The 27,600-nt window shown below is 36.1% G+C and overlaps 1 long non-coding RNA gene across 2 annotated transcripts; it reads right to left on the bottom strand.

The window, feature by feature from the left end:
• Positions 1 to 312: 312 nt before the first annotated feature.
• On the bottom strand, positions 313 to 27,600 carry LOC115428588 (uncharacterized). 2 transcript variants are annotated; one of them, XR_003936654.1, is made up of 4 exons: positions 27,587 to 27,600; positions 24,760 to 24,765; positions 7,171 to 7,274; positions 313 to 324 (listed from the first exon to the last, which is right to left on the bottom strand). It is a non-coding gene; the product is annotated as an uncharacterized LOC115428588 (long non-coding RNA). The 2 variants fall into 2 exon arrangements; XR_003936653.1 differs by lacking the exon at positions 313 to 324 and having other exon boundaries at positions 7,131 to 7,274.

Here is a 27,600-nt window from a genome sequence, read left to right as displayed (position 1 = left end):
TGAAAGCGCTAATATGACACTCAGCTGAACACTTTCAATGGCAGCTCACTGCTTTCACATTCTAATGGCTAACTCTAATGGATATGCTAATGCTAATGCTAATGCTAATGCAAGGTGCTGTTCGTAGTGCAGGGGCGTCAAACTCATTTTGGTTCAGGAGCCATATTTAGCCCAATTTGATCTCAAGCAGACCAGACCAGTAAAATAATGACTTAATAACCTATAAATAATGACAAATCCAAGTTTTCCTTTCTGTTTTAGTACAAAAAAAACACTAATTAAATGATGAAAATATTTACATTTTACAAAAAAGATGTGAATAACCTGAAAAAAACACAGATTTCATTTGAAAAATTAGTGCAATTTGAACACTATTATGCCTCAACTTATTATTTATACATGTACATTTACACACAATGTTACATAAACATTTGGTAACAGGCAGAATATTGTTAAAATTTTGGAGTTTGGAACTAAAGTTTGAACAATTTCTACAATATTCCATCTTTTATTATTAACACAACTACAGATCACAGTGGATCCATAAATACACAAAACATTTAGTAACAGGCAGAATATAGTTCAAAATGCACATTTCAAGTTGTTCATCTTTGTTTTTATTTATGTATTTATTTGTGTTTGTGTGTATTGTGAAAGAATAGTTTTGTAAATGTAAATATTTTCACAGTGAAATGTTATTTTTTTCTCTTAATTTTTGACAAAGACAATTTGTAGTTGTCATTATTTATGGGTTATTGTGTTGTTATTTTTACTGTAGATCACATTGGTCTGTATGTGGAACCTGAACCAAAATGATTCTGACAGCCTGGACTGTTCAGGTTCATTTTTGCACTTTCATCCTGCAGGCTGGAATGGACCCTTTGGTGGGCCAGATTTGGCCCCCGGGCCGCATGTTTGACACCTGGGTTGTAGTGTATTAGGATGGTTAAATGCAGTGACTGAATTTCCATACAGGAATAATAAAGTGAGTTAACCCTTTAACCTGAAAACTCTCCACAGAATAAATATTATTACCTCTGCCAGGAGGTACTGTGATCACTTTGCTTTATGTGTTTGTTTGTTTGTTTGTTTGTTTGTTCGAAGCTTTACAGGAAAACTATTCCAACCATCTTTATCAAATCGTACCCACAGATAGGCCTAGACCCTGGGACCAACCCATTAAATTTTGGGCCAAGTAGGCCAAAGTTCAAAGTCACAGCAAGGTCACAACATCTCAAAATTTCCTATCTCTCATCATTGAGCAATTTTCGAAAATTCATAAAAAATTCAGAACGACTCCGATTAGCCTCCAATTTGATCCACCTGTAGCTTAGAACAATATCTTGTATCTGGCACAAAATTGTCCACATCCACTGTGGAATGTGGACTCTGTGGACGTTTACATTTAACATTGAAAATCCCATTTACCACACATTTTTCATTATAACTCAACAAATATTGATTGGAATTTAATATAATTTGACATACACATGACTGGTACCAAGCTTTAACTTTTCCTGCTGTATGGAACAACCTGGAAACTGTTTAATTTAAAAAGAAATAGTCAATCCACACATGTTCAGGGTGCTTGGCTGAAGTTTGCGTTCTCTGAACACTTGTTTTACATGAAGTCGCTGTGCAGTAAAATAACCCCTGTCTTTGTTTCACCATTACAAAATAAGTTTTTGGATGAATTTTACTGCAGGAGATGTTCAATGTTGAAGTAATCTGAACCACTTTATTTTGTGCTGTTTATTTAAATGTGGGGTGGGAGATGTTTTCCTGGAGCAGTTTTTACTATATCGCTTAAAATCCCCTTCACACCCTGATTACAACCAATTACTTAAATGCTCTAACACAAAAATAAAAATTTTAGTCACCTGTGGAATGGACAGGACTGAAAAAACACCATCCAATCATTTTAACCGGCCCATCGAAATGATTGAATGGTGATATGTCAATCAAACTCCACTGCCATTTGTCCCTCCCCCTTCTGTGCGTACCCCTCTTCATGCATGAATCGTGCATTCTCAGAGGTTTGGAGCACTTGTTCAGGAAACGAAGCCAGCGCCAGAGCTTGGCTATATTAGTTATATTAGCATGGAAAGTTCACCGGCAAACTTTTTTGTCACCAACATAAATCATTAGAGAATGTAATGTTAGCCAGATAGGTATGAACTGGGACTGTTCTGGAAGAGTAATTCAGGTCGGAGCCAGAGCCGGAGCCTCAGCTGGCGAATTGCTGCTGTGCAGTGCTCATGAACCCTCAGGAAAGAGCATCCCACATGCCAGTACTTTGGAGGCGTGGCTTTGGAGGGATGTCTGAAGAAAGGGGTTTGGACTTTTGAATCGTGTGTTTTCAAAATGTAGCTTGCTCGAACTGTTTTTCTAAGATCTCCTACCCCACCTTTAAGCTACAATAATGCATAAAAATCTGCCATATCATCAAATATTTGTATTGTTGCCCTTCCATCTTTTCATGAATTCACAATTTCAGCTTGTAATGATGCATTTTCCAGTTTATCTAAGTTGGCTTACAGTTTATTTATCTTAAGACAAAAAAAAAAACAAAAAAAAAAAAACTTCCCCTAAATTAAGTTCCCAAACCAAATTAACACATCTAGAAATTAACGGGAAGGTAAAAGAAATAAAGCTGTGAAAAACACGTGCAACATTCACCTCTGACAAATGCAGAGCTCTGCAGATTTGTAATTGAGGACAGTATTTTTAGTGCTGGTATGTCAGTTTTACTCTCTTTTCCTAACATTTGACACATGAAAATGGTTAGACTTTACATATCAGTCAATCAGTTTATTACAAAATTATTACAAACAGTTAAGATCAACAATTCATACATTCATACATACATACATTTTGTAAAAGGACACCCCAGAAGCAGTCCTCAGCTATAAATGGGAGCCTTTAAACATATAAGAGACACAGTTTGCATTATAGTCTTTAATGAATTCAAATGTTCTAAATAACTACAAACATTTTTTTGAATGATTGCCTATGCACCTGATAATGATTCATTTCCTTTTCCTGAATCCTGTTGTAGTCAGCATGTTCCAATATTATCAGATAATTTAATAGTCACACATGGGGCTTTATGAACAAAAATATAGAGTTTACATGATTTGTATGTCAGCCATACGGGGTTTAGGGTCAGGCATATTTTGGAAGTAGCTCTGTTTATTTATGTATACTTGTTTTGTTTTGGTTCATTAGACGGTATGAGGTTATACTCAGCAGAAAGCAGCAAGGGGGGATTTGGGGGTTCAAGGGGGCGAAGTAAAGCAAGATTAACATTATACATGAAACTGTTTTTTTTTCCCCCATTATCATACACTAATTAAATGAATACAGTTTAATCTCACTAATGTGACCACTTTTGGAACTAAAGCAAATATTTGGCTTTAATAAGGTTGGACTCAGTTATGGCATTAAATTTCATTGTGTTCTAAATTATTTAAAATTAGATACAACAGGATACAGTAGAACAGTGGTTCCCGACCTTTTTTGGCTCGTGACCCCATTTTAACATCACAAATTTCTGGCGACCCCAGACATTCAAAACAGAGACTTTTTTTTTTTGGCTAAAATTAATTTGTTTTTGCAAATAAACATTAATTTTAGATGACATTTAGGCTATATAACACTGGTCAACAACAAATTTATTGTTACCGCGACATGTTTCTTCTTCTTCTTCACTTGTTGTAACATCCGTCAACGTCTGTTTTTTTAATTGACCTGACTCTAGTTGTGAAAAAAGCTCTTTCCGTTGCAGTTTTACGTGATATATCATTTGCGCTACGCCTGAAAAACCACCTCCTGCCAGCGCAAAAACTTTTAATCAAAAAACGTTATATTTGAGGGTCAATGGAAAAACGACTATTTTCTGATATTAGGTTTTAAATACATGTTTCTTTGCTTCAAAAATTAAATACATGGTGTCTGGCTGAGTGGACAAAAAAACACTCCTTAAAAAAAAAAACAAAAAAAAAAACCTCAAGCCTAAAGAGGAATAAAAACACTCAGGAAAAATATCTTGGCTAAGGTTCTCATAATTCATGCATGAAAGGGTTAAAGCAGCAGACACCATGATTTTCTTTTTATTTGCTGTTTTTATTTGCACAATAAGTTGCACAAATACGTTGAAATGGCATAATGCCGGGAAAGTCGAACATAAAAAACACTGAACAACACTGACAGAAGAACATTTTGACATAAAGTGTTTATCTTCTGTTAGTGTCTGTGTTATGAAAAACAACTCCAACCAATGACAGTAATCTGTAAAATCCAGAGTCAAACAAAATGTGTGTGTTTTTCAGATGAGCAGTGATGTTTGATACGATACAAATATCACTTTCAGAAAAATGACAGTATTGATTAAAAGACTGATCGCAGCTTTAGCGCTCTACAATTAGCCACCGCTACATTAACTGTCATCAGCTGAGAAAACCCTTTGTTGTCGTTTTCCATTATGCACTGACAGCCTGTTTTTAGAGTTTTCCTGATTCGGAAGGCTGCGGTGCCCGATGGTTTATTGTTGGTTTGACAAAGCATCTGCGTTTAACTTTAGATCTACAGTATATTATTACAATATTCTGTTTTTCTATGTCTTCTGCTTAGATGCTGGGGAAACTTTGCGTCTTATATAACACTGGTCAACAACAAATTTATTATTGAAGTTTTTTGAGCTGGTATAGGATAATTTTGGTGTGCTGAATCCAAAAATCACATTCATTTTGCTCAATCAGGTCAACTTTCTGAACTATGCTACATATTGGCTTTTGAACATTTTTGCTTACATTTATGGGCATTTTCACATCATATGATACAAAATTCTTTCATATTTCTTGCAATAAACGAGTTCTGAAGATTTTACTTTTGCCAATTTATGATTAATGTTTTTTTTTTTAATATTACAGGTGAATGAAATGGCTTCGACAAGAAGATCTTGCAAAAATAAGCCTGACGTATTCTGCTACATCTGCGGTGAATACACCATTGTACCTAACAGGAATCAAGTCACAAGCTTCATAAAGTGTGCTTACCAATCTTATTTTGGTATTAATTATTATATTTTGTGAGAAGATCAAATTTTTCAAAATCAAATTAGCGAAAAACCTGACCTGATTGAGAAAAACAGATGTCATTTTTGGATTTAGTGGTGCAAAATGTTCAGTTAAATATTCAGTTGAAAAAACCTAGACAACTTGCAAAAAACATTTTTTTGTAACCCAGTGTAATATATATATTATTCTGGACGGAGGCAGTAAATCCAGGTGTAGATTACTGCACAAAGTGAGAATTGGATTTTCCTTGGTCAGGATATGTACAGTCAGTCCATCTTGGATTTACAAGGCTGACAATTAATACTGAACAAACAAGAACCCAAACTATGAATTATGAAAGAGCTGCAGCATCTGAAACCGACCACAGTGAACATGTGACAGATAAACAGAACCACAGTGCTGCAGTTTCAGACTCACAGTTTGTCATGTCTAGTATGGATTGGAATCGTCTCTATCAACTCACCATATATTTTTTTAGTAATTTATTTTTAAAATTTTCATCAATTACTAGAAATTTCAGGCGACCCCATTTGAATTCCAGGCGACCTCACGTGGGGTCCCGACCCCAAGGTTGAAAAACACTGCAGTAGAAGTATACAGGGTGGGGAAGCAAAATTTACAATGAACATTTAGTTGTTTTTTCTCAGCAGGCACTTCGTCACTTGTTTTGAAACCAAACATATATTGATGTCATAATCATACCTAACACTATTATCCATACCTTTTCAGAAACTTTTGCCCATATGAGTAATCAGGAAAGCAAACGTCAAAGAGTGTGTGATTTGCTGAATGCACTCGTCACACCAAAGGAGATTTGAAAAATAGTTGGAGTGTCCATAAAGACTGTTTATAATGGAAAGAAGAGAATGACTATGAGCAAAACTATTACCAGAAAGTCTGGAAGATACTATTAAAGAAGAATGGGAGAAGTTGTCACCTGAATATTTGAGGAACACTTGCACAAGTTTCAGGAAGCGTGTGAAGGCAGTTATTGAGAAAGAAGGAGGACACATAGAATAAAAACATTTTCTATGATGTAAATTTTCTTGTGGCAAATAAATTCTCATGACTTTCAATAAACTAATTGGTCATACACTGTCTTTCAATCCCTGCCTCAAAATATTGTAAATTTTGCTTCCCCACCCTGTAGGCTTATGTCAGACAAAGCATGGGACACTTTCAATATTTTACATGTTCAAATAATGGAGGAGGGGTAGATACACTATTGATAGACATATATTTCCCCAAACATAGACCTTACAAAACAGAGGAAAGATCATGAATTTGTTTCATTTTAAAGTATCTAAGTCGGTAAAATGGAAATTTCCTCTTGCACTTTGTTAAATATATCATGAAAAGCAATACCAGTGATTCAGAGGAAAGGCTTTTGTTGAATAATAGTGCAATTATCTGCATGTAAATGTTTAAAGACCGAGGAGGATTTTTACTTTTATTATGTTTTAAAGCCTCGAGTTCGGACACCGGGAGGTTTTTCGTGGGGGTAGGGAACAAAGAGGAACAGAGTACGGCGTAGCAAATCACTTATATTAAACAAAAAATAAACATTACCCCACCGCCGGAGCAGCATGATGTCAGGGTTTACAGGTCAGCCAACATAGATGTGTTTCTCCAAGGGATGACATTTTACACTGGGCCTGGAGGAAGGTAATGACTTGTTCCTGGTGAATTACTCATTGGGCTTCCACCTCTCCTCCTCCTCTCCACTTCTGACACTCGACCACCGCCGCCACTGCCGCCGCCGCCACACAAGCTGCATACTCTCACCCTAATCTAAGCAGCTTGACCCTACCCCGAGGCTGAGGTACAACATCATTTTAGAATGAGTTTCCTTTTAACCCTCATCCCACCGGGCGAGACGCCGGCCCGCAGTACACCTGGTCCTCCACTTCACCCTCGGTTGAGTTTGACTGATTCAGTTCAATCTGAGGTGCTTTTACCGTGCAGATGGAGATATGGAGAAACCATACGCCAGGGCTGAGTGACACCTGAGTTTAAGGCTGTGGTGTCAAACACTCGGCCCATGGGATGAAAAAATTACACTGAAAATATTAAGTATCAGGTATGTCAGAACATTTGAGTTCAGGTGTCACATACAGACCGATTCGATCTCAAGTGAGCCAGACCAGTAAAATACTATCATAATAAATAATAAATAATGACAACTCCAATTTTTTTCTCTTATTATTATTTTCTGTTTGTTTATTTTGAGCATTTACAGAACACATGCAAGTCCAAAATTCCAAAATCGTTCATCTACACTCGAAAAAGGAATGGGAAGAAGAAAAATTTATTTAATCCCACCTCCATTCTCACCATCAAATAACTTTTTTTTTTTTTTAATATTCAAACAATATCTTTATTGAACTTTATATTACACAATAACTAACAATATACTCAACATAAAGTAAACAATAAGCAACATATTCCCCCCAAATAAATAAATGAATGATAGGGAAAAAAAAAAAAAAATTAACCCTTTCATGCATGAATTATGAGAGCCTTATTATTATTTTTTTCCTAAGTGTTTTTATTCGTCTAGGCATTGAAAAAACAATACGATTGACATTTTTTTTAACCTATTTTTCATGGAGTTGCAAAAATGTCCTTTCAGCTGGACACCATGTATTTCATTTTCGAAATGAAGAAACATATTTATTGATATTCTGTATGAAAACTATGAAGCTAATCTGATGTTTTCTCACATTTTAACAAAGTCCAAAACTGGTCATTACTCACTCCATGGAGATAATGTGCTTTTTGTCTAACCCAGAAAAACCCAGTGCTACTTTTGTCATTATTTTGTTTAAAAAAAAAGTTAATTGCAGTCTAATAACAACAATATGCAACTGATTTACACTCAAACATGTTAGTGCAGATCAAATTTATGAAGAACAGCAAAGTTACAGTAATTATATGAACTGCAATGTAGAGGATAATGCATGAGCGTCCACTGTGTTAGCAGATATGGAACTAAAAATAACAAAATCCATGAATAGAACAGCTGTAAAACAGTTGTCCACTGTAGTGACCACTGTGCATGAAAGGGTTAAATAAATAAAAATAAAATAAAAATAAATAAAAAGCATACAGCTCCACAAGTTAGCACTATTGTCAAAATTAATTGGTCTCATAACATCTGAGAAACTCAGTTAAAGGTGACCATATTTTCACAAAATCTGTCTGGAAATATACCCAACACACACGTCACCCTCAAATAACTCAACATAATATTGTTTTAAATATTCAATCTTGTCCTTAGATTTTAAGCCAGAACAATGAACAAAATAGGCCTATACCAAATTTGAATAAACTCATTTTACAGTATTAACATTATGCAACCAAAATGTGTGTAAAAAATAGAAACAAAGCATAAAGTGTTTGTAGTGTAGAAAAAAAAAAAAAAAAAAAAGTAGAATTACATGAAAATGTCTTCATTTATTTACAAACTATCCTTTCACAAAAACTGTGAATAACCTGAACAAATATGAACAACCTGAAATGTCTTAAGAGAAGTAAGTGTCATTTTCACAACCTTCTGCCTGTTACTACATGTTTTGTGTATTTGTATATGGGTGCTTCTATGAAACTGGATTTCTTTTGGTACCTGGGACTTTACCAGCTTTTTTAGACCCAATAATAAAAGACCAATTCAGACATGTTTCCCCCCAGGATGTACCTAATGATGACCTCAGATAAATGCAAAAAAGTATATACTCTTGCTCTGAGCCATCCCATAATTAATTAATTTTTAATCAAATATTGGGGCCAAAAATAGGACCAAAATTGGGACATAAAAACTACCTAGGTGTCAGTGCATTAGATCTGAAAACATGGCTGTAAATGGTCTTGTATAGACTATAAATAAAGACAATGTGTTAAATTTGATGATCCTAGTGGTTTTTCTAATCCACACGTGGGTTTTTCATCAGTCTCAGTCTCATTCCAGGTTTTGTGTGTAAACCATCGTGTCCACTCTTGTTACATGTGGAACCTGCCCAGTTAAACACATATAAATTGTGAGTGATTTTGCAACACTCACGATCATTTTTGTGAAACACTCTGCCTTTCATGATTACTTTGATTCCCAAAATGTACCCGTTGGAGAATTAAAAGTTTTTTTTTTTGTTTTTTTTTTTAAATAGTAGCAGAAAATTTCAATGTCTTTTTTAATATGTTACATGCAGATTTTTGTATAAAAAATATATATATATTTTTTGATCAATTTTTTTATTTGTTTTCATTGTGCATCACAGAAGTACAATACAAAAGAAAAAGAAATTCACATTTTATAATACAAGATTCTGTGACACACAAAGTAAAACACCCCCCCCCCCCCCCCCCCCCACAGAACCAGTGGTGACCCCCATACCAACCCAGTCTGGATCTGAGAATACAAAAAACCAACTAATAAAGATAAATAAAGACAAATACATGTAACATGTATATCGATGAAAGAGAATATAATTTACAGACATAAACAGAATAGTGATCAGGAAAGTCATAGACAGTTATATTGCACTCTTTCTTTAACCAAAAAATAAACACCATCCCACATACTCAGCGTTTTTCGACTGGCTGCATGCATCCAGGCCACTGACCTCTCCATCATAACTATATCTAGAAAATAATTTATCCATTGTTGCCGTGATTATAAAAAATAATTAAAAAAAAAAAAAAAATCTGAAAAATAGTTTCTCTTTTATTTTCTATTTTTAAAATTGACCCACAGTGCTTCTAAACTTGCTTCATAACATTTGTGTACCTGTGTACCTACATCTGATTTAGAATTTTTAGCCCCCCTGTCCTGTTTTTAGGGACCAGTTTCATAAAAGCACCCATATATATATATATATATATATATATATATATATATATATATATATATATATATATATATATATATATATTTATTTATTTATTTGTCTCTTAAGATATTTGAGGTTGTTTGGTTGTTTTGTTTGGTGTAATTTTGCTTTTTTCACACTAAAACATAGAGAAAGCTTTGGAGTTTGTATTATTTATAGGTTATTACATTATTATTGTACTCTTATGATCACATTGGGCTGAATATGACCCATAACTGAACTAAAATGAGTTTGACAGCCCTGGTTTAAGGAGGGGTTTTGCATTAAAAGTCACACAGACTAAATGTGCCATCTGTTTATGATCTTAATCTCAAACAAATCCACCATTTTTGTATCCTAAATAAAAAGATCCACTGCAAATTACCATCTGTATTTCATTACAAACAATCACCATGTGATAAAATTAGTGTAATCACGCCATAATTTGCAAAGTTTTCAGTGTCTTTTTTATTCTACCTATTTATCAGGTGTTAATGAAATAATTAGAGATCAGTTTAGCAGTTTTAGATAAAAACTCTGAAGCCTTTTAAGGTGAAAATGAAGGAGTGTCATGTTGCTAAAGAACCATTCACTGAAGGGGCAAGAACAAATTCATCAAAAGAACAAAATCTAGAAAAATTATTTGCTGCGATTTAGAAAATAAATAAAAAAATAAAAACTTAATATTCTCTAGTAAGTCCAAGTAAATTAAGTGGCATTTTATTTTTATAGTAAAGTCATAACAATTCTCCACATAAAAAAAATATGAAGCAGTTGACAACATAAACACAAATACAGCATAAAATCCATAATAAGACTTGGATTTCATTCTGTAAGACAAGAAAGAAGAAGTTCAATCAATACATACATAAATGCAGAATAAAATCCAATGGCAATACATAAAACATAGTCGTATCATTATAAAATACCAACCTAAAATATAATGGAATCATAAAAACGACAGTGTGTGAAAATGGGTCTGAGAACGAGTATTAAAATGTTAAACTCATTCCAAAAGCTGGTTTTCTAAGGGCCATGAGTTGGCAGATTTGAGGAACGAACAGACAGAGTACATTTCTCTTTAGCTTTAAGGTTTTTATTTATATAGTATATTATTTATGTATTTATTTACTTAATTAGTTATCACCTTAGTAACAACCCCTCTTCCTGGGATCCACATGAAAACAAGCAAGATATAGAGAGTTTATCGACAAGAAACGACAATACCTGAAAAACATAAGAACTATATTTAGTTAAAACATGAATTAATATCACAAAAACAAATGAAACAAGAAGCATTTCACTACTGACGACAGCTAATATACATAAACAAACATAAAAGTGGACTGTTTAGATCAGGGGGGTCACACTCATTTTAGTTCAGGGGCCACGTTCAGCCCAATATGATCTGAAATGGATCAGACCAGTAAAATAATAATATAATAACCTATAACCTCCTGAGTCCCAGTAAGTAAAAGTTTGTTTTTTTTTTACATTACAGAATTACCTTGATTGGAAACCATATGATGCCACAGTTTTTCAGATAATTTTTAAAATTTTTATTTAATGAAATTTGGAGTGGAATGCTTTTGTTTGTTTGTTTGCTTTTTTTTTTTTTTTTTTTTAAATAAAGCTGTGAAACCCTTGTCCACTACAGAGGACAAAAATCCATTTCTGAGTCTCAGGAGGATATATAATGTCAACTGCAAACTATTCTCTTTCTTCTAGTGTTTAAAAAAAAAAAAAAATTATTGAGGAAGCCTCTTTTAAATAATGTGAATTACATGAAAAACCAGCAACAACCTGAAATTTCTTACAAAACACAAGTACAATTTTAACAATATTATGCCTCAGTTTATCATTTACACATGTATTACAACTTATAGATTACAGCGGATCTACAAATACACAAAACATTTAATAACAGACAGAATATTGTTAAAATTAGACTTATTTCTCTTAAGACATTTCATGTTGTTTATATTTGTTTAGGTTATTCATATTTTTTGTACAAGAATAGTTTGTTAATCCTTTAAGCTTGAACCATTAAATCATTGACAGAAAATCCCAGTTCTTTGAAACTGGGGCCTTTGTTGGTCCTTCTAAATAAACAAAAAATTTTTTTTTTCAAATATCAATTTCCATGTATGATTTTCAGTTTTGTGCCATATTTGATACATTGGGTCTCAATGCTCAAATATTATTATTTTTGAACAAACAAAACATAATATAACACAAACATGTCTAACAAATTGGTAATTCCTTTTCAAAATTGTCAAAGTTCTTCCTCCTTCCTCATTAATGACAGTCTTGTAGTGTCACTGGAAAGGCCTCTGCTGAATGAATTCCTCCCCCTGGTGGATTATCTGTGTATTGCATGTATCTAATTGTATACATCAGGTTTTTCAAGAAAAACAAGTGTTCAGAGAACGCGAACCTCCGCCAAGCACCCCGAACGGTGTGCATGTGTGGATCGACTATTTCTTTTTAAATTAAACAGTTTCCAGGTTTTTCCATACGGCAGACAAAGTTGCAGCTCGGTAGCAGTCATGTGTATGTCAAATTATATTAAATTCCAATTAATATTTGTTGAGTTATAATGAAAAATGTGTGGTAAATGGGATTTTCAATGTTAAATTGAAATGTCCACAGAGTCCACGTTCCACAGTAGATGTGGACAATTTTGTGCCAGATACAAGATATTGTTACAAGCTACGGGTGGATCACACTAGAGGCAACTGAATTTTTGAAAATTACTCAATGATGAGAGATACGAAAATTGTAGATTTGTGACCTTGCTGTGACCTTGAACTTTGGCCTACTTAGCCCAACATTTAATGGGTTGGTCCCAGGGCCTAGGCCTGTCTGTGGGGAAAATTTGGTAAAGATGGTTGGAATAGTTTTCCTGTAAAGTTGCTATCAAACAAACAAACAAACAAACAAACAAACAAACAAACAAAGCAAAGTGATCACAATACCACCTGGTGGAGGTAAAAATCTCACACTGATCATGTAGAGGGCTTCAAAACTCATGTATTAAATATGATGTGTCTGGCATTATAGGGTTAATGTAAACATTTTCATATAATTTTATTTATTTATTTATTTATTTTTTTTTACACTAAATCAAAGAGAACGATTATTATTAAAAGTTATTAGGTTATTATTTTTGTGGTCTGAGATCATATTGGTCTGTATGTGGAACCTGAACTAAAATGATTTGAACACCTTGACTGTTAATATTTTCAGTGTCATTTATGTGTTTCACAGCTGACGTTAAACCCTGGTCAGTTTTGGCCTGCGGACCATATGTTTGACCCCTCTGGTTTACATCATCCACATATAAGTATCACATCCAAACAAGTCAAACAACCACCACATCATTATGATAAGTCATTAATACTAGTTTACAGTGTTTACATACTGGTCATATGTAGTCTGAACTGACCTCTGTTCTAAATGGACTCAGTTGTTCAGTACGGTGCTGGAACAGGCTGGATCCAGGACTTCATGACAGTTTAGTTCCAGTAGTAACTCTAATGTATTCTGAGGCTTCCCCATCAAGTGTCTTGTACGTAGTTAATAAAATCTGATATATTTCACCTCTCCTAGGTTGAGTGGCGAGGGCGGATGATAATAATAGTGTACCCTGACACCATACCAGGATGGAATACAGGAAAAAATGAATAAAACACAGACTGTCGCATTCTGAGTGAATGCACTGCACACAGGGAGGGGACAGTGGTGTTGGGTCCACTGGTGATACTGGTCCACTGGTGATACTGGTCCACTGGTGATACTGGTCCTCTGGTGATACTGGTCCTCTGGTGGTACTGGTCCTCTGGTGGTACTGGTCCTCTGGTGGTACTGGTCCTCTGGTGGTACTGGTCCTCTGGTGATACTGGTCCTCTGGTGATACTAGTTCACAGGTGATACTGGTCCACTGGTGATACTGGTCCTCTGGTGATACTGGTCCACAGGTGATACTGGTCCACTGGTGGTACTGGTCCACTGGTGATACTGGTCCACTGGTGACACTGATCCACTGGTGATACTGGTCCTCTGGTGATACTGGTTCACAGGTGATACTGGTCCACTGGTGATACTGTTCCACTGGTGATACTGGTCTACAGGTGATACTGGTCCTCTGGTGATACTGGTCCACTGGTGATACTGGTCCTCTGGTGATACTGGTCCACTGGTGATACTGGTCCACTGGTGATACTGGTTCACAGGTGATACTGGTCCACTGGTGATACTGGTCCACTGGTGATACTGGTCTACAGGTGATACTGGTCCTCTGGTGATACTGGTCCACTGGTGATACTGGTCCTCTGATGATACTGGTCCACAGGTGATACTGGTCCACTGGTGGTACTGGTCCACTGGTGATACTGGTCCACTGGTGACACTGATCCACTGGTGTTACTGGTCCTCTGGTGATACTGGTTCACAGGTGATACTGGTCCACTGGTGATACTGGTCCACTGGTGATACTGGTCTACAGGTGATACTGGTCCTCTGGTGATACTGGTCCACTGGTGATACTGGTCCTCTGGTGATACTGGTTCACAGGTGATACTGGTCCACTGGTGATACTGGTCCACTGGTGATACTGGTCTACAGGTGATACTGGTCCTCTGGTGATACTGGTCCACTGGTGATACTGGTCCTCTGGTGATACTGGTCCACTGGTGATACTGGTCCACTGGTGGTACTGGTCCTCTGGTGGTACTGGTCCTCTGGTGGTACTGGTCCTCTCGTGATACTGGTCCACTGGTGATACTGGTCCTCTGGTGATACTGGTCCACTGGTGGTACTGGTCCTCTGGTGATACTGGTCCACAGGTGATACTGGTCCACTGGTGATACTGGTTCACAGGTGATACTGGTCCACTGGTGATACTGGTCCTCTGGTGATACTGGTCCACAGGTGATACTGGTCCTCTGGTGATACTGGTTCACAGGTGATACTGGTCCACTGGTGATACTGGTCCACTGGTGATACTGGTCTACAGGTGATACTGGTCCTCTGGTGATACTGGTCCACTGGTGATACTGGTCCTCTGGTGATACTGGTCCACTGGTGATACTGGTCCACTGGTGATACTGGTCCTCTGGTGGTACTGGTCCTCTGGTGGTACTGGTCCTCTGGTGGTACTGGTCCTCTCGTGATACTGGTCCACTGGTGATACTGGTCCTCTGGTGATACTGGTCCACTGGTGGTACTGGTCCTCTGGTGATACTGGTCCACAGGTGATACTGGTCCACTGGTGATACTGGTTCACAGGTGATACTGGTCCACTGGTGATACTGGTCCTCTGGTGATACTGGTCCACAGGTGATACTGGTCCTCTGGTGATACTGGTTCACAGGTGATACTGGTCCACTGGTGATACTGGTCCACTGGTGATACTGGTCTACAGGTGATACTGGTCCTCTGGTGATACTGGTCCACTGGTGATACTGGTCCTCTGATGATACTGGTCCACAGGTGATACTGGTCCTCTGGTGATACTGGTCCTCTGGTGATACTGGTTCACAGGTGATACTGGTCCACTGGTGATACTGGTCCACTGGTGATACTGGTCTACAGATGATACTGGTCCTCTGGTGATACTGGTCCACTGGTGATACTGGTCTACAGGTGATACTGGTCTACAGGTGATACTGGTCCACCGGTGATACTGGTCTACAGGTGATACTGGTCCACCGGTGATACTGGTCTACAGGTGACACTGATCCACTGGTGGTACTGGTCCACTGGTGATACTGGTCCACTGGTGATACTGGTCCACTGGTGATACTGGTCTACAGGTGATACTGGTCCACTGGTGATACTGGTCTACAGGTGACACTGATCCACTGGTGGTACTGGTCCACTGGTGATACTGGTCCACCGGTGATACTGGTCCACTGGTGATACTGGTCTACAGGTGATACTGGTCCACTGGTGATACTGGTCTACAGGTGACACTGATCCACTGGTGATACTGGTCCACTGGTGATACTGATCCACTGGTAATACTGGTCCACTGATGATACTGGTCCACAGGTGATACTGGTCCACTGGTGATACTGGTCCACTGGTGGTACTGGTCCACTGGTGATACTGATCCACTGGTGACACTGATCCACTGGTGACACTGATCCACTGGTGATACTGGTCCACAGGTGATACTGGTCCACAGGTGATACTGGTCCATTGGTGACACTGGTCCACTGGTGATACTGGTCCACTGGTGATACTGGTCCACTGGTGATACTAGTCCACTGGTGACACTGGTCCACTGGTGACACTGATCCACTGGTGATACTGGTCCACAGGTGATACTGGTCCACTGGTGACACTGGTCCACTGGTGACACTGATCCACTGGTGATTCTGGTCCACTGGTGATACTGGTCCACTGGTGATGCTGGTCCTCTGGTGGTACAGGTTAATAACCCTCACAGACCCAAACATTCACTGGTGAACAAAACCATCCACTGATCTAAAACATTTAATAACGTTTGAACCATTAATCCTACCAATACAAAATCAAATCGAATCGAATCGAATCGAATCGAATAGAATCACCTTTATTGTCATTATGCTACTCCAGTCAGTGCAACAAAATTAGCAAAAACACCAATGCTATAAGAATAGTGAATATAAAATTACAAAAAGTAAAAATATGATAATAAAATAGAATATACATTTACAAGTAACATAAGAATAGAGCAAAGTAGAATAAAAATAAAAAGGCCAATATCGATAGATGCAAATACACAGTATTTACAGTGTGTGACAGTATGTATATTTATGAACATTTCAACAAATATTAGCAGTATATATTACTTATGAAAACAGTTTACATATACATATACAGTCACGGAAAAAATTCTTAGACCATTAAAAGTCATCAAAAACAATGGTTCTGCAATCAAGCACTCAGTCCTGTGTGTATCATGTGACTAAAACAGACAGAAAAGAAAACATGGAATGTCTAAAAGCACTGTTTTTGTCAGTACAATGCCATAGATATTGATGTAAGAACTGAAGTGATTTTGCTTATTATCAAGAAAACATGTTAAATGGATAGATATCAGCTCTGAAAATAAACTACTATGAGCTGTTTTGTTGTTACCATTAAATTTGTTCAAACAAATGTACCTTTAGTTGGACCAGGCATTAAAATGAACAAGAAATAGAAGAAAACAAGGATGGTCTAATAATTTTTTTTTCCACGACTGTATATCTATGAACCAGGTCTATGTAAAAACAGTGCAATTATATTTTGATAAATTGTGAATAAATATTGCATTGTTATTGCAGAACAGAAGATTATTGCGCATAATTTCACATTTGTAGGATTATTGCACATTAAAGGAGGTGATTTGAGGATACATTAAGGAGTGGTTGAACAGGAGGAAACACCAGTTATTGCTTTTTGCAGTTTAATGTAGTGACAGCCTGTGGGAAGAAAAACCCATGTAAATAATTGGTGTAAAATGCAGTTTGTCATCTTTTCATGGTCATCAGATGTGAATCATTTGGACGTTCAGAGTCTCTGTAGTGAACATGGAAACACCGTCATCCTCTGTCATTAATTCACCACTAAAACAGATGTAATTAGATTAATGGCAGTGGATGGAGACACTTGTTTTTATCTTCAATTAATGACAGATTTTGCTGAAAAAGTAATTTTTTCTCCAGTTTTCTGTGTTTTGATATAATAACTTTTGAATTTACTCTGAGGTTCTACATGATCGGTAAATTAAATGTGAGAAAATATGTGACTTTCAATGAAAAATGCAAAGAATAAAAATATGAAAGGTCGATAAATCAGTTTAGAATCGGTTTGATATAATAAACTCTGGATGTACTCTGAGATTCTATGAACATTAAATGATCAGTGAATTAAAAGTAGAAAAATAATAATTTGTATTTTTTCACAAGACAACAAAAGACCAAAAAAGAAAACCAGCTTTTAAGTGTCAGCAGAAGAATCACATTATGTGTGGAAAGAAGAAGAAAGGAGAATAATGTCATATTTTCTGTTTCTATATAATAAATTAGTTGAGGATTTACAGAAGTAATTTCTGTGATTTTAAAAATGCAAAATGTGGAGAATAATATTAGAAAGAAATGTCCGTAAGTCACTTCCAAAAGATTGAATATAGATAAAAATGCATTTGTAAGTTTCCACAAAAATAGTTAAAGGTCTTTAAGTATTAAAATCTTATATCCTGTCATCTGATTTTTAGGCCTTAAAGAGTCCTGAATAAGATTTTGACCTTTTAATTTAAATCATTATATATTTTATGTTATGCCGTAACAAAGTTAACATTTAAGTTAAAGGTTTTACAGGCAGTTAAATGTATTTTGGGGGAAAATATGTATTGATCACACGACTAATGATAAAATAATAATAAAACTAGAGCAGGGGGGATTTCTCCATTAAATAGGATCAAAGACCAGTCTGGCTCATTTTGATAAATCTGTCCCATTTGATTTAATTTCTGAGCTTACGTGAATCCATGCTAACTTTACATAATAAAGGCACACATCTGCTCCAAACCAGGCTAACTGTCAGGCTTAGTTTAGCTGTGAGTCAAATCATGTCGGGCAGGTAGAAATAAACGGTCTGTCAGGAGGATTTCAACGCTCACATCACTCATGTCATGGAATAAAAATTAAAAAAAGCCTATGAAACTCATCTCACCACATTTATCATCTCCAAAACCAGTCCAATAAAATATTTAATTACATTACAGAAGCACACATTAAATACTACTACAAATGAGAACAGAAAATAATATAAAAAGCATTCACATTCTACAAAAACCTACTCTCTTTGTGATTGGCTGCTAAAATTAAGGTCAGTCAAGTGAAACAAATTTGTGACATAATCTGGATTATGATTACCGATTATATATTCACCAGTGTACTTCTCTGAAAATCCATTTATTACCAAAAAGGGGAGTGGACTCTGTTTGTGTATATGTGTGTCTCAGGCATCACACAAAATCCGTACAGAGCTGACTGCTGCAGTTTGTCGTACTTATGTATTTTTGGTCAAGGAAGAGACTAGCGAAAACAGCAGCTTGATAGGACCAACATTTTGGGAGATATTAGTAATTTTGTAATATAATAGCCTTGCAGTCACGTTGCTATGCCCAGAATCACGTGGTGATTGCTGGACAAATGCGACATAGCATGCAAGAATACACAACTATCCATCCTGGGGGGACCAGGATGGTGCCCCTCAGGGTCTGGATGTGGATTTCAAAAACATTCCCCCTTTTCACATCCCACCCTCAGTACTGACACTAGTGGCTTTTCCATCGGACATCTGCGCAAAACTTTACCGATATTTACTAAATGTCGAAAACAGAAGTGCGTAATGTCAGGTTTTCCGTTAAATCACAAATGCGATGATTTGTTTATTTATTATTGCGACATGACACGAGAAGTCATTCCATAAACATGGCGACGAACATAAATATGGTGTTGGTTTACAGATATATTGATTATTATTATATATTACCCCTCTGTCCCGTACTAAATTATAAAATGATTTGGTCCAATTAGGTTCATACTGTCTACTAGAGCTTATAAATATTTATTTTTCTTATTAGTCAGACAGATGAAAAAGAGTTCATTCTTTTACCTTGACATGTTTCGGCTACAACCTGTAGTCTTCCACAGAAGGGTCACTGGATGTCACTGTGACGAGTCATTGTCAGCTGTTTTATTCTGGTTGTCCAGGTAACGGGATGATTCTGCCCCCTGCTGCCTGGCATCCCACAGAGGACAGCATCCCAGGTGTGGGATCAGGTGTAGGATCCCTCATCCCTGTTCATGGCCCTCAGGACCCGTTTTCTGATTTCCCTGGCCTCCCTGATCCATCGGTGGTCCAAAACATAATTCAATTTCCTGGTGTGTCCACACATGCCGCGCCATGTTTGTTTTAGAACTCTTCTTCTTTGCTTGTTGTAATGTCCGTCAACATCCTTTTTTTTTTAATTCTCATGACTCTAGTTGCGGAGAAAGGTCTTTCCGTTGCAGTTTTGTGTGATATACCAATCATGCTACATCTGAAAAACCACCTCTTGCCAGCTCAAAAAATTTTAAATTTTCATTATTTGTAGTTTTTCCATTAGGTAAATTTTTATGCACAAGTTATATTGGCACAATTTGAGGGTCAATGGAAAAGCAACTAATGTCTACAAAGTTTGTTCACAGTTCTGAGAAATTTAGATTTTTGAATTTTTTTTTTTTAACATTCTTTTTATTGAACATTTTCAGAATCATCCAGTCCAGCGCAGTACATACAGGTTGTATGAAATATAAGGCAGATCCAAAATATGTCCACAGCGATGATCTCAAAAGTTCTTATTAAGTCTATTTCAGGTAGTTGCAGTCTGAGTTCCCAGATATTCCAACACTTTTCCAAACTTTGCTGTAAAGACATCCTTCTGATCGTTAACATAAAATCTTCGTCTTTCAAGAGTAATATAGTCTGATATCTAAGACTTCCACAGATGTACTGAAGGAGGTTCTTCTCCAACCCATTTGGTCAGAACAGCCTTTTGGCCCAACATGAACACAAACTGAACAGCATACTTCTGTGTTCTCAATGATTCAGGGATACATCCAAACAGACACAATAATGGATTAGGCAGTACCTGGTGTTTAATGACCACACTGACCTCAGCACATATGGTTCGCCAAAACTGTTGAATCTTCTCACATTCCCAGAGGCAGTGAAGTCTTGTCCCTAAAACAGTTTTACATTTGGGGCAGTTTGGAGAGGCCCCTGCTGTATATTTACTGTACATATATAGAGATATATAGACATTTTGTAAAATAGAATATTGCATTTCTCTGAATCTGTTACATATGGATATTTTTTGAGATTTTTGAATTTTTAACATTTTTTACATATTAATAATTTTCCTTTGCTTATAACGGTCCATATTCTGATGGTTTATAACCATGGTCCCTAACCTTTTTTGTGCAACAGACTGGTTTCATGCATGAAAATTTTCCGCTGACTGGGTAGAGTTGCGGGGGTTCCAATAACAAAAACCTTTGTCAGTTCAGAGCATGTGATCTGAAACACTTCCACTGTATATGAGGCAATTACAGTGATTCTACAGAAGAATATCAACTCACCCTAATGCAGAACCAGTCGGAACCCTGGACTCGTTTCCCTGCAACGAGACGGTCCCATCTGGGGCTGATGGGGACACACAGTCCAGGTGTGTTCCGTCTACTCTGGATTCGGAAATGGAAGAAGGACTTTCAGGGCTTTTGTGGCGATATCTGCATATTCTGCTTTGACTTTAATCCAGAATGCACAGAAGTTTGAAGCTGTCTCAAACATGGACTGATGTGTCGGAGCAGTTTGGAGGTGTTTGTGTGTCACCTGTTGTGATGAACCTGGAACTTCGGCAGGAATCCTGGTATTTCCTTCTAAATGCTGCTGTCTGTTTGCAGGCGGTCTGTGACCCTTCTGCAGCCTCATTGTTTCCTCGTGTCTTCCCGAAAAGTTCTCCAGTGAATTTTATTTTTGGCTCATTTTTTTAGCTTGTGTTACAACTGATTCAAGAGCGGTGGAGGCGAGGGCGGAAACGGTTGCTTTTCAAAACAAAATCTCCACAGGACTAATGGAAAAAATTGCTTTAACTCTTTCGTGCACAGTGGTCACTCCAGTGGACAGCTCTTCTACAGCTGTTCTCTTGTATATTCATGGGTTGTGTTGTTCTTTTCATTGTTTTTTTTTTTTTTTCCACATATCTTTATTAAAGTTTTAAGACCCTACATAACTTTTCTGACATGAATTGGTAACATTATGTAGATCTCTCCTGAGCATAAACCCCCAGAATCACAAGCCCTCTCCATAGTTTTCACACAGTTTATCAGTAAATACATGTTTCTGTGCGTCAAAAATTAAATGTGTGGTGTCCAGCTGAGTGGACATTTTTGCAACTTCATGAAAAATAGGTTCATAAGAATTTTTTTTTTTCATGATTATTTTTTGTATGTTTTTTTTTTTTTTTGTTTAATTTTTAAAATAATTTTTATTTATTTATTTATTTATTTTTTATTTATTTTTCAGAAGAAAATTTTCAATCGCATTGTTTTTTTCATGCCTAAAGAGGAATAAAAACACTCAGGAAAAAATTTTGATGAAGGTTCTCATAATTCGTGCATGAAAGGGTGAATATTAAAAAATGATCCACGGACTGGTACTGGTCTGGGGACCAGGTGTTGGGGACCACTGGTTTATAACATGGAAATGGTTCCAGATATGAATATAGTTACTATTGAGCACTGATAGGAAGTCATATATGGACTTTCATTTAATTAGTTGAGTTTTCCTCCAGTAAAAGTACACCCACTCCTATTGGAAGACTGATCTTCTGCATCCAGACCACAGGACTCTAACACAGAACACAACCTGACAACCTTGCAAATTAAAGTTTTTATCGATGCCTGCCACTGAATGTCAAATACGTCTTAAACTGCATTTTTTTTTACTGCATTTGAGTGGTGCGTTTAAGTTGCTGAAACCTGCAGAAACCCTGGATCGTAATGAAGCCTCATGCATAGATCTGGCTGTTTGTTTTATTTTCAGCTCCCTGCAGTATATTCTCTCCGGAGCCTGAGGTATCTACTTTCATTGCATAGTGATGTACCGGGGCTGACGGAAAGGCTTTTAATAAACACAAAAACTCATGCAGGGGAATGTAAGGACTTGCCCATTTCCTATGAAACTCCAAAATGTTTCCGCTCTCGACATCAGCAGCCAACTCTCCTTCAGAGGACCGACACTTTCACCTCCTTCAGCCTCTTATTTCTCCAGTTCCTTCCCACTGAAAACCCTTTCTTCCTCTAGTCATGAAACCCCATCCCCTCACTTACGCTATGGAATAACACGGTGAATGGGTCAATTTATTCATTAGCAGAAACAGAGGGATATGGGAATGTAGGCAGGTATTTGAAAGTCCATTACTGTGTCCTGTGGATGCCAAAGTACAAACCTATTTGACACTGTGAGGCTTTGTGGAAAATGTCAGCTATTAAACCCAACCAGAATAGCTATTTGAGTCTGAAGGCATTACACACTCATTTCATCGAAGGCAATGCTGAGTGGTTTTTTTTTTTTTTCACTTTATCTATTGTTTCGACATTCCTTAAATGTAGAATTGTAACTGATCTTACTCCTTTATGTGTTACTTGTAGAAAAAATACAATAAGATCCAACAAAAGCAAGAATATAGACGTCTTTAGTGAAGTGTCTTGACAATGTGTGTCATTCTTTTAAGTTAATTTTCATTTTAACACTGCATTACACAGCCTATTGATACACTGTAAAAAAACAAAAAAAAACAGTAATATTCTGGCAGCAGGGGTGCCGAAAAAATACTGTTAAATAACGGAAAATAACCATCTCATAAAAATACGGTCATTTTCCATAATTAAAATACAGTTTTTTGCCCTAACTTTACATGAGATTTTGCTTTTTTTTTTTTTACTTTAATTTTTTAATCTTTAATAAAGAATATTTACATGTATTAAAACAATCAAATTACATATATATATATATATATATATATATATATGTGTGTGTGTGTGTGTGTGTATATATATATATATATATATATATATATATATATATATATATATATATATATATATAATTTTCTGTGAGACTCAGTGGTACAATCCACTGATAAAAACTATTTGGACAGTTTATCAGTGTTAATACATGTTCTACATTCACAAAAATAAAAACTATTTGGACAGTTTATCAGTGTTAATACATGTTCTACATTCACAAAAATACATTTATTCACATTTTTGTTGTGAAACCTCCTAATTACACAAAATATTTGTCAATTAACAAACAAGTCTTGTGAAACTTACAGAACGAATACTTCTTTAACGGTTAATTGTCAGTAATTTTATCTGGTTTTAATATTTTTTTTTTTTACAGTATTAAACTTTAAATTAACAATTTAATCTCATAAATAGAAAAGAAATATTTGTGAAATTATGATACATTTACAAATGTATTTTAACTATATTTTTCTGTGAAAAAAGAAAAAAACTGCTTTTAAAATTTTTAATTTTTTGGTTATTCACAGTTAGTTTTTTTTGTTTTACTTTACATTTGACATGTAAAATACAGTCTGTTTTTGTAATTTCATTGATATTTTCCTGTATCATAAAAATACAGGAAAAATCTGTAAAATAAACAGTGAAAATTCTGTTAAATTACAATTTTTTTTTTACAGTGTAGACTGAATTTCTTCATTTGTCACAGTTTCGGAGCTGATTCGAGACCTAGCCTGTGTTTACTTATATTACTTAAGAAGCTGTCCTTCCAACTAAATGCACTTGAATGCGTGACACGTCGTATTTACCACTTCAGAAGTCTCTACTCGGAGCTTACCAGGATGACTTGAAGGCAGCATTAAACCAGGCAACATGAAAGAGATCAACCTTCTAGAAAAATACTACACAAACTAACCCCCCCCCCCCCAAAAAAAAAAAAAAAAAACCCTGGCGCAGCACATTTCCTTTGCTGCAGTGCGGTGCATCTGAAATGTGGCATTTGCTGTATCTTCACCCCAGTCCTCTGGTCCTGTTGTGCTCAAACTGACAGGAATAGACCAAATGAAAACATAGTTGTTGTCCACCCACATGTGTAGCTTGAAGGATCCCCAAACACAGAGTCAGTTGGCCTCTGTAGCTCCATCCTAGCCCGCTGCCAAGCTACTAGAGTTGCGTTCCAACACTCACATAATCCGAAATGTCCACTCTTTGCTTTGTATGTTTTTGCTGGAAGTCAAAAGTCTGTGTGTTACGTATCTACAACTTGGCAACAAAACACTGAGAACTTGTTTGCAAGCTGTTTAGAGAGCTGTGATGGATGTGTTGTGGTCCTTTTTTGGTGCTGCATAAAGACAGATAGTTTAGAAAAACAGCTGAGATGCAACTAGAGGGCCAACGCGAGTGTGTTTTTGGAGACTGCTCAAAAATCCTGTCATATCCAAGTTAATGGTGCTAGATGAAGATGTTGCCATGGTGATGTGCAGTGTATAGTAGCACTGTGAAACCAAGGTCATGTCTTTAGCAAATATTTCGGAGCAATCTACCAGGATGTTTTCTTTCCACAAATAGCTGTCTTCTTTACTTGGAGCTCGAGCTCGATGATCGACCACTTTTTTTATGTAACGGTTCGACTTTGACACTTTGATTTATTTATTTTATATTATTTTGTTATATTGATTTTCAAGGGGTGGCAGCCAGGTCTGTCTCCTGACGTTTAAGATGTTAAGACAGTTGTTTTAATTCAGTCTTTTCTATTTGCTTGAGTCGTTGTTTTTGGTTATTTAGTTTTTGTCTGTTTGTTATACCTCAAACTACACAAAGGATGCAAGTCTAAATTAAACAAACACCCTGTCAAACATGCAGCCCGGGGGCCAAATCCGGCCCGCCAAAGGGTCCAATCCGGCCCGTAGGATGAATTACACTGAAGATATTAACTATCAATGGTGTAAAAATCCTTTTACTTCAGGTTCCACATACAGAACAATTAGATCTCAATAGGGTCAGACCAGTAAAATATGATCAGAATAACCTATAAATAATGAAAACTGCAGATTTTATCTTTGTTTTAGTGAAATGTTTACATTAATAAACTATCCTTTTACAAAAAATGTGAATAACCTGAACAAATATGAACAATCTGAAATGTCTTTAGAGAAGTAAGAGCAATTTTACCAATAATCTGCCTGTTACTAAATGTTTTGTGTATTTGTATTTGTAATTATAATGTAAGTTGTAATGCACATGGGTAAATGATAAATTGATAAACTGAGGCAGAGTATTGTTAAAATTGCACTTGTTTTTTTTAAGACATTTCAAGTTATTCTTGCTATTTGGATTTTTAAGGAAACGTTGTAGATGTAAACATTATCATAATGTAATTGTACTTTTTTCGCTGTTGTTATTTTACGGGTCCAGCCCACTTGAGATCATATTGGGGTGAATGTGGCCCCTGAACTAAAATGAGTGTGACACCCCTGCCCTGCACATTAACCCTTTCATGCATTCTGGTCACTACAGTGGAGAACTATTCTACAGCGTTTCTCTTGTATATTCATGGCTTTTGTTGTTTTAGTTGCATATGCACCATCCCATACACTGCAATTCATACCATCACTGTAACTCTGTGTTCTTGATAAACCTAATCTGCAGTAACATGACTGAGTGTAAATCAATTAATTGTTATTAGACTGTAATTAACAGTTTTCTTCAATAAAAAGTTTTTTTTATTATATTATCTACATGAAGTGAGTAAGAACTAGTATTAGAGTACGATAAAAGGTGAGAAAACATCAGATGAGCTGCATCAAAAATGCTTTTGTTTCATAGTTTTCACACAGTATAGGATCTAAACACAGTAATGTCCCGTCAGAGAGTGAACTTTAATTGATTGCCATTCCAACATTTATTTCAATATAAAGTAGCTCCTTGTTTTGGATAATCCCTTATTAACTGACTAAAGTAAAAATGAATTTAAAAGTAAAAATGTGGGTCATTTAGCAACACTAATCTGTCAAACTGTTTCTAAAAATGTCCCGTCAGAAAAATTTCAGATACTGTGTTTTGACTCTATATCACTTTCTGATATTGCATTTTAAATGCATGTTTCTTTGCTTCAAAAATTAAACAAAGGAGTCCAAATGAGTGGAAATTTTTGTAACTCCATGAAGAACAGGTTAATTTAAAAAATAAATAAATAAATCCCATTGTTTTTTTTTTGTTTGTTTTTCATGCCTAAAGAGGGATAAAAACAGTCAGGAAAAACCTTTTGGCTAAGGTTCTCCTAATTCTTGCATGAAAGAGGTTAAATGACAGAAAAAGAAATCACACAGTTAACCTGTTTAACCCTGACCATATTTTCAGGGGAAAAACACCTAAACAGACATACCCAAAGTAAATGAAGAATTATTCCACAATAATAAGGTTCATATGGATGTTCTTGGTGTCTATGGACATTTACAGACCTCACAGGATCTATTCCCATTGTCTAAAATATTGTATCTATTACTCTGCCTGAGTAAACTGTAACAAACTAAATGAGAAATTAGAATTTTTTATCCTCACCTGTTTTTTTTTCCGGCTGGATTGACGATGATATGCATAAATTAATTGTTTGTGTCGGAGATTTTTAATAGCGTATATTTCACCCACAAAGATTAAAAATCATGTTTGAACATTAAAGTTTGCACTAAAATACACTTTTGATGCACTTTTATTAACATTAGGGTCCAAACTTTGAGCAAAAGTTGAAAAAAACATCCATTGTCCTGATTTATTATATTTTTATAGTAGATGAATATTAATACAATTTTTTCGGCCTGCGGGCAGGCTGATAGGGCTAAAGAGGTTTTAAACCAACTAAAACTAAATCATGTATTGAACACTTAATGCAAAAACACACAAATTCACAGTTTCCAAAGTCCAAACTCAAAAAAATCCACCAACCAAGCAAAATCAAAGACAAAATTTCCACTCTGGTTTTATATCAGTCTTTTAGAAGAACAGGGTAAAAGACTCAGTGGAATGCATCTTGTACTTTTACTGTACAAA

The sequence above is a fragment of the Sphaeramia orbicularis genome, chromosome 11 (assembly GCF_902148855.1).
Source record: "Sphaeramia orbicularis chromosome 11, fSphaOr1.1, whole genome shotgun sequence".
NCBI lineage: Eukaryota > Metazoa > Chordata > Actinopteri > Kurtiformes > Apogonidae > Sphaeramia > Sphaeramia orbicularis.
This window is presented reverse-complemented; position numbering and strand designations above follow the sequence as displayed.